This window comes from Nylanderia fulva, unplaced genomic scaffold (assembly GCF_048542155.1).
Source record: "Nylanderia fulva isolate GAGA-0341 unplaced genomic scaffold, ASM4854215v1 Scaffold23, whole genome shotgun sequence".
Lineage (NCBI taxonomy): Eukaryota > Metazoa > Arthropoda > Insecta > Hymenoptera > Formicidae > Nylanderia > Nylanderia fulva.
The window spans coordinates 2,445,350-2,459,009 of NW_028190293.1; the positions used below are offsets into that span (position 1 = coordinate 2,445,350).

The 13,660-nt window shown below is 42.8% G+C and overlaps 1 long non-coding RNA gene and 1 pseudogene across 1 annotated transcript in view; one reads left to right on the forward strand and one right to left on the reverse strand.

Moving 5' to 3' along the window:
* The window catches only part of LOC114931760 (uncharacterized), a 92,322-nt gene that overhangs the window by 4,758 nt on the left and 73,904 nt on the right, over positions 1 to 13,660 (reverse strand). The window lies entirely within an intron of this gene.
* Positions 1,136 to 8,885, forward strand: LOC114931711 (uncharacterized; annotated as a pseudogene).

The window sequence follows — 13,660 nt, forward strand, 5'->3', positions numbered from 1 at the left end:
AAATCGTTACGAAGAGATCCGGTCTAACTGGAACATTCTAAATAAATAATTAAAGTATCGACAACCGTGTCGCGCTATCATAGGGTGCCGCTATTGGTGCGATAAAACAACTACGCAGAAAGCTGCTCTCTCTTTTTTTTTGAGCGTGCGAGAATCTCCCACCTTGGAATCTAATGGTGACAGATCGATCGTAGAATCGATCATGACGATGCCCTCGAAGGGTCACGCGGCTCGTTCTTACACACCGGTGGCCCTTTTGTCGTCTTCTCGGCACAGAGCCTTGGGTGAGAAAGAGAGCGAGACAAAACGGAACTGTCGTCCTCCGCATAGTTCAAGGGGCGATTCGTCACGGGCGTGAGTTTACGATGACGGCGACGTCGACGTTCCATAGTAATCACGTCATCGATGTCCACGACGCTCGATATTTTTGTCTGTAAATACCTCAAGATATCATCTTTTGACGTTTGTTATCTCGCACATACCACCGTGTTGTCGTGTCATTGTTCAGAAGTGTTCGACATCGATGATTAGCGGATTATCTATTATCTGTTAAGGGATGTTGATGTACTAATAGATACAGTGAAATTTTTTTAAATCGGAAGTCCAAATCTTACCGAAGATCACCAGTTTTTTTTTCAAAAAGAGCATGATTACATGACGCGTAAAAAATATTGATTTCTAGGATAAGAGCCTAACGTAATTATATCAAATATATATGGCATATAAAAAGGAAGTAGATTTTGTCGCGTGCACTTAAACAATGCAACTTGGCGCGAGCAAAAAATATATCCTGTCAGCAACGACGAAGGAGTGAAAGGAAGAGTTAGTTCGAGTCGCATCCGTCATATGGTTGGTATTTTAAAATCCCGCAGACTGCAAAGATTCTCTCTCTTCTTCTCTCTCTCTCTCTCTCTCTCTCTCTGCCTCCTTGAATGTTTTTCCATTACGTAAGAATATCGCTTTGCACGACAGCAAGCGGAGAATCCGCCTCGTACATCCGATCGCGGAATAGACGCGACGACAAGACGAAGACTATTGCGAAATTCCCTTTGGCGCGTCGTGCGAATAATTGCACGAAATATCGATTTTCGACAGTCGGTGGGGCGTGTTCAGGTTCTTCTCCGTCTTGTCCACAATGCTTTTACAGGCGGTGAAGAGACGCGGTCGAGTGTTCCGAGGCAACAAGGTGGTCGTTCGGAGAAGGCAAGAAAGAGAGAGCGAGAGAAACGATGAGAAGAAGGAAGATCAGGTAGAGGATAGTCGGCAGCCCGGACTGACCAGCGGGTGCTCCGGATCCGACTGGACCGGTTTTGCTTGGATTCCCTAGGAGTTCTAGCCTTCGGGACTCTGCAAGACTGGCTCTCGCTCTCTGGGATTCTCTCCGATGCTGACCGGTCAGCACCGGTTACCGGTCACTACGAGGCAGAGCAGCGCGGGATGAGCTCTCGTCGCTCGTCCCAGACTCTCTCTCTTCTCTCGACTTTTTTTTTCTTCTTCCTCTTCTTTCCTCTCGTCCCCTTCTCCTCCACTTCTCGTCCGAGGAGGAAGTTTCACGCCGCATCGTCGTTCCAGCGCGCGGTTCCAGCCGTGCTACCACAGCTAGATTTCAACGTATCATTTATCATCGGCCGCCTCCTGCACGCGCTCCTGCCGCTCTGATGACTTGATAGTCTCCGAAGACGACGATCTCGCGACACTGATACGTCCGACTTTCATCCAGTCTCTGCGCGTGTGGACCTCGCTAATTCTAGATTTCTTGAACGGTCGAAGGTGTAATTATGAATTTACCGAGGAATCGTGCCTGCCCCGATCTTTTCCGATTTTGCCCGATTATTAGTTAATGGCTCGGCCAATGTCATGGATCGATAACTCTCGCACGGGGTCTTTCTCACCGAAAGAAAATTGCGTCGCGATTTCGCCGTCAGTTGGAGGGGCTCGCGCTTTTTACCCTCGTTTCGAGATGTTTCTTCAAGGTGTTGTCAAAATCCAGTTTAGAAATCGAGTTCAGCCTCCTGAAACGGTTCCGTGCGACCGTTATAGGCGAGGATGGCGGAGGCCTTCGTTCTGGAAAGGTGGACTGGCCAGCAGCCAGTTGCGTCGCGGTTTTGTCTACTTGGCAATATGCGTGAAAAGAGGCGGTAGTCGAGAAAAAAAGAGTTGCGCGCAGGCTTTGCTCGTAGGGTGGCAGAAGCTCTTCTGCTTCATTGTGGGAACGTCCCGATGATGGATTCGGTCATTAATTAAGCCAGCTAAGTGGGCACCTCCTGGCTCATTTTTTAGCCGCGTTCGAGGAACGAACTACTTGATACACAAGACGTCCGTCTCTCTATATATCACATACTGTCGTTTATTTATCATTATTCAACTGCGCAACGGATTAAATTCAAAGCCTCTCTATTACCGCTATTTGTTTATCTACTCCCTTAAGTATTAATATTACCGGATTAATTAACACGCGTTTAACACCACGTGAATTAGCGCTGACCGACAAGAATATAAGAGAATTATGCATAACTAATTTTTTCTCGCGCGACCACGCGGCGAGTCACGCAAAATTTATGCGCCATTGAACGTGTTAAATTATATAATTATTTCTACGTAATAAATCCTTCATACGTGTAATATTTTATAACTGCTGATTTATTCGCATTAAGTTTGAGGGGCTATAACCCAGCTCGCGCTGCGTTAACAACTTCATTATGAGACCTCGTAATCTGCACGAGATCTCGTACTTAGAATCAAAGTGCAGAAAATGCGGAGAAAAAGAGATAGAAATATCATAAATCGACATGTTTATATAAAATTGAATCAAACTCAAGTTTCAGCAACTTTGTCAAAAGACTTTAGGAAGTATACTTTATTTGTTAAAAATAGTTTGAGAAGAAGCTAGATTAACATTTCATTACATTCGCGCTAATGGTCTGCAAAAGTTATTCAGAAGAGCTCGGCGTATGTTTCTAAAAAAAAAAAAGAAAAATAAAAAAAGATCGACACGTAGGTCAAACCTCACCGAGCCATCGGTGGAGTTATGCTACCTGCATGCTAACATATTTTTTTTGCGCTTGCGTGCGCGACAGGTGATACACGCGTGACGCTCGTACGAGATTTCGGGAAATCGTGCGCGTGGAAGGGCGGCCGTGAAGTGGAACGTTGGGATTATCGTCGCTGTCCGGCGCTTTTAAAGGTCCCATTAGCCACGGCACGTCACGCCGGTGGTAAAAGAGCGCAGCTGATGAATAGCGCCTATGATCGTCGTCGTTCGAAGGGTAAAGTCTATCCGACCGCGCCACCATTCATTATGCTTCTCTTTTACGAAATAAACCGGAGGCACGCACGTTGCTTCCGTAATGGCATTTACGTAATCGCCGGTGGCTGTCATTCGGAAAAATCGCTTCGATGATGTATAACACTGTTCGCGACCCGTCATTAAGTCGCTACGTTCGAAATGTCAAGATTTCGAGGATACTCGCTTTAGAGAACTCTAAAATTCTCTTCTAACGAGAGAGTTTGTAATACGCGTTAATATGATTTATATTGTAATATTTTTGTCAGGCAGTTTTTTTAGATTATACGAATTTTAATCAGGCCTGTCAAACTTCGAGGCTTAATTAGTGCGAACGAACAAACCGGATATTTGTACATCCATTTTTATTTATATACATCAATCACAAAACCGGTGTGCCAGCCAATGTTATGTCGTTAAACTATCACAATATGACGAGCAAACGGCACCAAAAGCACTGAATTAGAAATCGATATAAAACGATGCGCGACGCTAACGGCGTGTCTGGTGATTAATAGTAAACGCGTCGGTTTTTTTCCCTCGTCTAATTTATTCGTCCGAGAGAGAGAGAGAGAGATCACATTTTTCCGGCATGCACGCCTTAATAACCATTTAATGCTGTGCTAATGACGGCACTTTGCCGAGACTAATGATTTGGATCGTCCAGCGTTAACGACAGCGTCATCGACATTCAACAGTAACAGGACCGCTGTGCAACCGCACACGTCGATTACGTTGAAGATGAAGATTTATGTAAAAATATTCCACCGCTGAATCGCGCTAATAATACGAACTCACTATTTCATTACAAAAAACAACAACGACTCTCTCAGGCCAATTTCTAATCCATCCGTTCGTGCGATTATACTTGATAATAATATAATTAATATAATCTTAATGATTACGTGCTACTTAAGCGATTAGATAATATATATAATCTGTTACAGCACACCCTTTTTGTAACATCCAGTCGGCTATCATTAAAGCAAACGTGTAGCAATATAGCGCCAGTTATGCATATTTAACATCACATTTGTACGTGTTGTTTTGGTGACAGGTTCTCTCGATTCTCTCTGATTCTTTCACGTTTGCATTCGTGATTTTTGCAAGCACGAAGGAAGAAAGAAGGTGTCGATATTTATTCGAAGAGAGATTTATTATAAAGAACACTTAAAAATTTTATTTAATAATCTTTCACTAATAATGATATAATCGCAATAAATCGCAGAGAGTTTGATTCGTAACTTATTTCTAATTTTCTTTTCTTCACGTGCAATTATTTAAAATTTTTTAACGCACGCGCGTGAAATTTACGTTTTGATCTGCACGATTCGCGTGTCGGGCGAACGAGGCGATCGCGGACAATGGGTCTTGTTTTCTCAAAACGCAAAAATTAGCATCGCCTATGGGCAGAGAAAGAGAATAAGTTCGCGGTGAAAAAGCAAAAAAAGTGACCGTTCGATGCAGGCGATGCATCCCGTGTAACAATGATAATTGCAAGTTGTTCTCCTTCCGTGGCACCATCGCGCGCGATCGTTCGAAAATAAGTGTTTGTAATGGCATATCTTCCTTCCTCTCCCCAGTGGTTCGGCGGGTCTTTCTTCGTTGCAGCTTCTCTTCCGCCTCTCGTCCTTCGGCTATCTTGACCATGCGTAAGAGCCGCTGCATTTTTTGATATAGCACGCTCCAAGAATCACATTTGTCTCGTTCATTTATAACAAAAACGGCAAAACGACTCGTTAAGATTTTTCAGCGATCGAAATGTGGATTTTTAATATCGTATTTTGTTAGTATATTTTTCTGTTTTCTCATTATACAGTAAAACACAATTTCGCAATACATAGAATGAAAACATGATAGGGATTTATAGAAAACTGATCACTTTCGAAAGAAATAATCTAAAATAGCGATTGCACTATATCTTGAATGAAGATTTCAAGTCGATTTGATTGAATAGTAAACTGTGGTGAGTTATATAACAAAAGGGTTTTGGACCTACCTGTATATCCGCGGATTCCATCTCGTGGGCCCTACGGTGTAACAAGCGAACGCGCATAATGATATTAATCAGGGCGGTGTGTTCGGCTTCCTTAAAATTGCCGGCAGGCTCAATTTCTCACTTAAAATCTAATTAGAGCTTGCCGGAGCTCGAGCTGCCGTAGGCCGGCCAGAGAACATATATGAAGAGAAAAGAACAAGATCGAGAGATAAAAGGGAGAAAGAAAGAGAGAGAGAGAGAGAGAGAGTCCCTTCCTCGACACAAGCGAGCCGCGAATTTGACCTCGGAATAAAGACGGATCCCAACCTAAGGCCCTACTTTGCGAAATTGCAGTTTCCTGCCCTCGGATTGCCGATCATCCCCCGGACCCATTTTCGGATCCACCGAACTCGACGATGGACCTCCCCCCTCCCCGACTGCCAGAGAGAGAGAGAGAGAGCCGCCGAAAACTAAGTCGGGGCCTCCGAATCAGCCGTCAAGGATCGGTCGTCAAGGTTTTTGGGACGTCCGGAACGCGTCGTCTGTCGATCGCGCGCAGTCAGGACACTCGAACGGACTCGACAATATCGTCGGATTTGAGGTGAGATATATTTTTATTTCTCGACAAATCCTACCTTGTCATTTCAAATGATAGATCGAAAATGCTCTGACATATAAATACAAAATCAGATATATATAATATATATATATAAAAAGTAAGAGCCAGACGGTTAGGTGCAAAATTATTTATTTTATATAAAAATAAAAGATTTATGTAAATGTGTAGAGGAATTTAAAAATAATTTTTTGTGTCTGGCTCTTATTAGTCATTTTTATTGATTTTGACATTTAAAATTCAAATCAAGGATTATTTAGGAAATTAGAACATTTTCTTTGATTTTCATAGTTAGAGAAATTGTCTCGCTTAATATTTTTTTCTTGGCTGTATGTTTCTGGATGTAAAAAAATTTATTAAAATTTCTAGAACTAGAAATGTCTCGACAGCTGATTGATATACGTTGTACAAATATTTGATAGGTCGCGTTTCGGGTTTCGTTCGCGGGTTTCAGAAACGTCGATAACGATAAAATACGGTTCGCGGTTTCTCCGCGATCGATAGGTCGGTGTCACTCGGTTTCAAAATACGTCGATGTTCGACGCATAATTACATGTATCGAGCGCTAAATCACGAGAGTCGCGCATATCGAGGGATGCATGGAGGAGGATGAAAAAAAGAACGAGAGAGAAGGGGATGACAGGAGCAAAAAGGACGGTCAAATCGTTAGCAAGGTACAAATTTCGCCATTTGCCGCAATAAACCTTCGAAGCCGCTTGTAACTTCTTCTTATGGAAGGTATGAGTAATCGCCTTGTTAGCCCTTATGGCCCATAGCCCTCGTGCGCACTCCCTCATCCTCGGGAGGGACAACAACAGCAACAACAACAGCGAACGGATGCAGGCATCGATATAAAAGAGGGAAAAAAAAGACGAAAGAGAGAGAGAGAGAGAAAAAGAAATAGAGAAGAGGTAGAGAAACGATAGGGGTACCAAACACACGCGATATATGTATGTACCCCATCGACACCGAGTGTAACGAGTGAAGCAAAGGAACTAAAAGTCATTGTAAAAGGAAGAGCACGATGGAGAAACGGAAAGAGGGAAAAAGAGGATGACAGACAGAGAAAGAGCCTATAAGGGGCTGAAAGATACAAGCAGATAAGAGAACGGCGGATCTCGAATATTCCCCTGGCGACTCTTCTCCGCGTGCTATCCGTCTATTTTCCATGTAAAAATCCTACTAGACCGCGTATATATTATCGTGCACATCTTGCGCGTCTCGTGTCACTCGTTTCTGCGACGCGCTCCTTAATTAGTAGCACGTTAATAAAAGGAAAATGGCTTTGATAGATGAGACGAGAAATTGTCGGCGAGTCCGAAACGCTTGCACGCGAATAAGGAAGGTATATGTTGACGAGGCATAATATCGAAACCTTGATAAGAGATAAGAGTCTTTTTACACGGTACTTGCTCTTGTTTCTTCCCTTACTGAGAGATTTTCTTTGGACTTGATTAGAGTTGCTATCTTAGAGAAAATAGATGTGGTTGTAAGCAAAGATAAACTTGTAACATTGTATATTATGCGGTAAAAAATGTTTAATTAGTTACAACATAAAGTGTAACGTGATAAAAAATATACCAGATTCAATTAATTCTGTAACGCATCATATTACTTAAACCGATATTAGATAGATTCGTATAAATTAGCAGAATTAAATTTTAATTTAATTTTATTAGTTTTTATTGTATATTTAATATAAATTAAGAATAAATGCTACGTAAATAAAATCTTTTTGGCGAATGACATCAACCGTGAACGATTGTGTTTTGACGAAGAGAAATAAAAACGAGGGAAACGAGGGAATGAAAAAGGGACGGTAAACTTTATTTTCGGCTATATAATTCTTATTCTTCTATTGTCGCTATCTCGAAACAGTACAGAAGCGTTTATCTCTGTAATACTGATCGTATTTGGACTATATTTTTTATGTCGGGCTCGTGCCAGCTGATTTTTACAGTTAGTGATTTAATAATATTAATATGCACACACTTAAAAACTGAGAATATACGTATATACGTACACTGTTAGGCTCTGTCTGATAAAATAATTTGAAATGCTATTTTAATATTAGCAAACATTTTTATAATTTCGATAAGAAATAAATTAAAAAAAAAAAATTTAATTGTCCAATTAAGTTGTACGTTAGACACAATTTCCGACGCGCGATCGATTTTTTTTTCTCGAGAGACACTAGAGGTCCCGTGTTTCTCGCGACGCGAAGAATTTCGGTCGAAACGGGTTGTTCGCCCGGGTTTGCACGACGCCTTCGGAATTTCTTTTTCCTCGTAATTCTCATCGGACCTCCAACTTCGCGATACACGTACGAACGTATACGCGCACACGTGCGCGAAGAAGTCGCGTGGCCCCATATGTTAAGAGGAAACCAGGGGGGGTCCAGCCGAAGGACAGCGAATGGGGACTAACACTGTTTTATCGTGTAGCCAATTAATAACGTTTCTCCAGGGTTCCACCAGCTCCTCTCTTTCTCTCTCTTTTTCTTTCGTCGTCGTCCAGCAGTCTCCTCTTCGCGAAGAAGAGATCTCTCGCTTTAGATATCCCCTGGCTCTCTCTCGTAGACTCCCCAAAGACGACATCTCGTAACTGCTCGATCTCGCGCGCTTTTATTTATCTTTATTTGAGTGTCCACTTGGCGGGATCGTGGCACGGGACAGTAATGAGTTAAAGCGTCACCGACGTTCGCAAACGAAATATTAACGATTCCGTATTTACGCGGAGAGATGCGAGAATAATCGTGCGTCGGCAGACATTTCGAGAATCATCAATGAGAAAAATAAGAAGTGCCTTTGTGTTTTAGCTTACAGAGTTGTGTCTCGCATCGTCCTCCTGCAAGCAATCGTTCTCCAGAAAAATCCAGTCGCAGCCAGGCATCGTGTCTCAGTGTGGAAATACATAATTACATAGAATTACGGTATAAGTTGTGTTAAATCAATGTTAATCGCTGTAGCGAAGTGGGGTATTATAATAAATACATTATTTTATGTATATTTGCCACTGTGTCTCGTTTCTTCTTCCGAAAAGTAAAACTAAGATTATGAATTGAACGAAGCCGTACGCGTCGATTATCGGATAAAATCTCGGTTAATTGGAGATTCAACGAAACCCACGAATAGTGGATAGGAAAAATATTCAAGTCGTGACAAGACTATCACCGCCGAGTCGAAATCTCGTTCGAGCACGCGAGGCTCGTCGTTTAATTACAGTCTTCCAAAGTCGTTTGGAATTTGGCGACGGACTCTTCTGCTATACGGAATTTGTCGAACGCGTTCTAATTCCTGTTCTTCTTCTCGGCGCGGTAAACGGATCGTGTTACGATTACGAGGCACGGTCGTAATCGCTTTTAAAGACACTTTCGGAGCTTACGGCGCGAGGAACTTTTCTCCGGAGAACACAAAGAAGCTCGGCTTTTCTCTCTCCGCGTACAGTCTCTCGCTCACCCCTTCGTGTCTGTGTTTGCACCGAGGGAAAGAGCGGCTCGTAAAGAGCGCGTGCAACGGCCCGGCATCTGCGATGCGCAATTAACGAAAGGGTTTTCGCCTCTGCACCCTCCCCCTCCCCCCATCCCCCCCGTTCTTTTTCTCAGCGGCAGCTTAAAGACCGGCCGCCACACCCGCTGACAAGACATTTGATTTATAACAAGCTATTACTTTTTAATTCCGAGTCGCAAGTGTCACCGTGTTTTTTTTTCTCTTCGCCTTGTGCTACCCAGGAAACTCGTTGCGTCGCGAACGCGTTACAAGACGGCCTATAATTTATGCACAATTTTATTTAGCTTCGCAAGTTTGCGTAATAATGTTGGACGTCAGCATCGAGATTAATCGTAGGTATGAAAATCTCAATCGCACTATCACACCGTCGAATTGAAAAATTGATGCATCGTTATCTGCGAACGAAGGTTTGCCAATTTCTTGAAGAAATATTCTTCTCATATTTTTTATAAATTATAATAATTATTATTTTAATATAAATGTAAAGCTTAATATTTAAAAAATCGAACTATGCCATCTAAACTTTTATTAAATCTTTAATCACATTTTCTGAAAAAGATTAAAACATTTTGTAAAATATGTCATTTTGTAAAATTCAAATACATTTATTTATTGCAAGATAAGCTCGAGAGAACTTATTAGGGTATCGCCACAATTCGTAGAAATAATCGACCGTTTCTCGCGTAACTTTTCAGCGAGTATCATCCTTGTAGCTTTAATTGTCGAAAGATAACGCCGCGGAAGGGAAGAAGCGGAACGAGGAAGGAAAGAGGTTGGAGATCGTGTCGTGAAAGTTTGAAGCTCTCGGTGGGTTCGTGCTTAACTCGGGATTTGGGACTCGAGGGGTACTTAACCCTCGGGATGGGTTATGAAATGACTTTATGGCAGATCAGAGGCTTGCTTTAGATTGCATAAGGGGGTCCAGGAGTACGCGCGCAGGGGTACGCGCCTCGGTTTCCATACGACATCGTGTCCGAGCTGGGAGGGTACGATCTCTCTATGATGATGACAACGAGGAGCCAGGCCCGAGAGAGTTCCGCAAATGGAATCCTGATTACGAATAATGTCGTCCTTGCGAAAGCTCGTCAAACTCGTCATTCATATAGGATCAGCAATATCGGCGCACCAATATCGGTAAGTAAAATCTTTTATTAAACCTGTATATAATTTAATGTTAAGGAGTAGTTTCGTGTATGAGAATAAGTGGAGAAAAATATGTCACGATCGTGATGAGCTATTATAACTCGCGCGCAGATATCTCGCGCAGCGTTTCGCTCTAGAACTAAGGGTTATCCGGTTTGAGCACCCTTTTTATGGTTTTAAGCGAGCCGACTGGAGCTGACGTAGTCGGGTTCTCGTAATCGTGCTACGTAACATCAAACTCCTGACTTTGCGCGATTATACGCGACACATTCGCTGCATCCTGATGCCGCGCGGACGTAATTTGTCTCAAAGGGACAACACAAAAGAATTAATTTGATACCGAGGTTTTTAAGAAAGTATTACACGAGTATTTTACATTATGCACATTTATGCGTAAACTGCCACGAAATAGACGGGCATCACTATATAATTGTGCGTTTAACGAGAGGCGGTTAAAGCTGACGTAATGAGGCAGATGCTTCTAGCATGCACAATACTTGTGATTCAGTATTCACAGATGGTATATTTTTCCAAAATTTATACAGTTTCTTTTTATTATATTAATCATTCACTAAATTACATACCTTTCCAGAAAGATTTACAGATAATAATTACACGACAAATTTAAATTTTATTCTATAAAATAAAAACTACAATTTTACATCACATAAAACTTTTTCCTCGTTTCAATCAATATACGTAATTTCCGTACAATTCATATAGCATATCGTATACTGTAATTAGAAAAGATGTAAAATCACCTAAATAATTAAATGTAATTTGACATATTTTTATATAATACATTACATAATTTTTAGAATCCGGATGAATTACGTCGGATTACACGGAACGACGATCGTTTCCAAATGAAACACACTGCGCGTCCGAAGTTTTCGCGACGAGCCGTCTCTATTCGCGCGATAGGTACGCGAGATAGCTCAGGTTTGAGCACCTCTTTGTGTAATTTTACGTTGCCGTGGGGTGGCTAAAGCTAACGCAGTGGGGTAGATGGTATGCCCAGTAGCCAATTCCCGGCTTTGGGCTCGACTCGGCGGGTCCATTCATCGCCGTGCATTACGTGACCGGTTTACCAATCCAGCCCTTCCTGCACCAGCACCCCCGCCATCGCCGCCGCCGCCGTTACCATCACTACCCCGTCTATATACCTCTTTTCCGCTGCGAGGGCCGTCGGGTACGTACCTGTGTGTACGTGTATCTGCCAAACAACCCCCGGAGTCATATCGACCGGCTCGAATGGCCCAAACTCCCTTCGCGATTCCGAAATTCTCTCGTAAACGATTTTCCAAGGTTTGATTCCGCTACCCATTTCATCCCTAAAAAAAATCTTGCCACTCAACGGTCTTTCGTTTTCTCGCGTGTTCTTTATTTCCCCGGCTGAAAGGAAAATAAATTCTATAGATTTGTATAGCGTAAAAATTCATAGTCGTTATAAATCAGTGACGATAATTATCTTTGATAGAGACGCGTAAACTATTGAATACTATTCGCGCTTATATGAAAGTTTAGGATGGTCTCGGCGCAGACAAATCGACCGGTCGCCGCAAAAAGAACAGCGTCGACACGCACGCACACAGACAGGTTTCCAAAGTAATTATTCCGTCTATAAAACGGCCCGGCACGAATTTGCGTGACGAATTGCTCGCGATATTCAGTGCAAGCAAACGAAACGCCCACGAAGAAGAGGCCGAACCGGCTGAATCCTCGCGCGAGAGCAGACTTTCGAGAGGCAAGTCTTCACAGGAGGGCGTCACGTCTCGCGTCTGATGACGACGGCGTTTAACTTTGAGTCTTGAACGAAGCAGCGAGGGAAGGGAGAGAGAGAGATATGGAGAAGGTTCAGCTCGATCAGCTCGGTTTCCACACGATGATGACATGTTAATGTATGGATGCGTAGTACATAAGCGTGTCTGCCATGGAAGGAGGCACCGAAAGAGAGCACTCCGATGCTAAGCACGAGCCAAAGCAGGCAGCCCTCTCTCCTGAGACATCCCTTTCGGATGGGTTTCTTTCGGTTCAAGACGAACGGGCCCCGACGTCGTCCCGAGTCATTGTCGCCCTGCCTTCTTCATCTGCATACAATGCTGGAGACATCCGCGCGGCACATCGAACCGTCCTCTTCATCGCTCTTCCTCTCTCTCGTCAAACTATCTCTTCTTTTCCTCCTCTCTCTCTCTCTCTCTCTCTCTCTGTCCCGACGTATCATCGGGATATCGTTAATACGACCGTCCGTTGAAATTATCGAAGTGGAGAAACTAAAACGAACATGCCGAGTATGGGTAGAGAGGCCGGGTTTTGGATTAAAGATGACGTCTAAATTAATCGAGCGGGCTTTCAAAGCGTCGCAACAACTAGTCGAAGAATTAGAGGAGCGGCTTGTTATTAAAGGGTGTGTCTAAGCTTCCTCTCCTTTATGTAATTCTTTAAGATAATATATGAAATATAACGCTGCGAGAGCCGAGTAACGTGGAGACGTGTCGAACATGATCGAAACTCGACCGTGCAACGTCAATTTCAGCCAGGGAAAGGGAGAGGGAAAAACTCGATTAAGAATCTGACGTTGGGATCATAACTATTAGTCGCGCTCCCTTTTCAACTAAATAGAGGCAACAGTTGCGGTTTATGAAATTAAATCGCCGCTGACTTCTGGAACGAAAGTCACACAGCCTGACGCAGATTATTATATTCTGGCACACTCTTATATATAATACATTCGGAATGAATCCCTATTGTTCTCTTTCTTTGGTACATATAATACATCATTTTACGAATATAATATACGCGCGCTTTATTTTTGCGAAAACATTATTCTCGCGGGATAAAATCGATTTTTTCGCGATTACAAGTACGTAAGAAACGGCGTAATAACTCAAAAACTCGTAGAATTTGTGTATTATTCACTCAGGGAAACTCTCGTTTTAATAAGAATTCAAGTATATGAAAAGTTCTCATATTCGCATCGCATCGCTCCGATGTTTTACTCGGAGTGAAATAACGTGAAAGTTTTTAACGACGGCGGTGGTGAGAGAAGGGAAGGAGAGGATCGAAACGCTGCTCGCATTTGTCAGAAAGGCAGGATTTATTTTTGGAGGGTTCTGTAGAGCGACACTCGG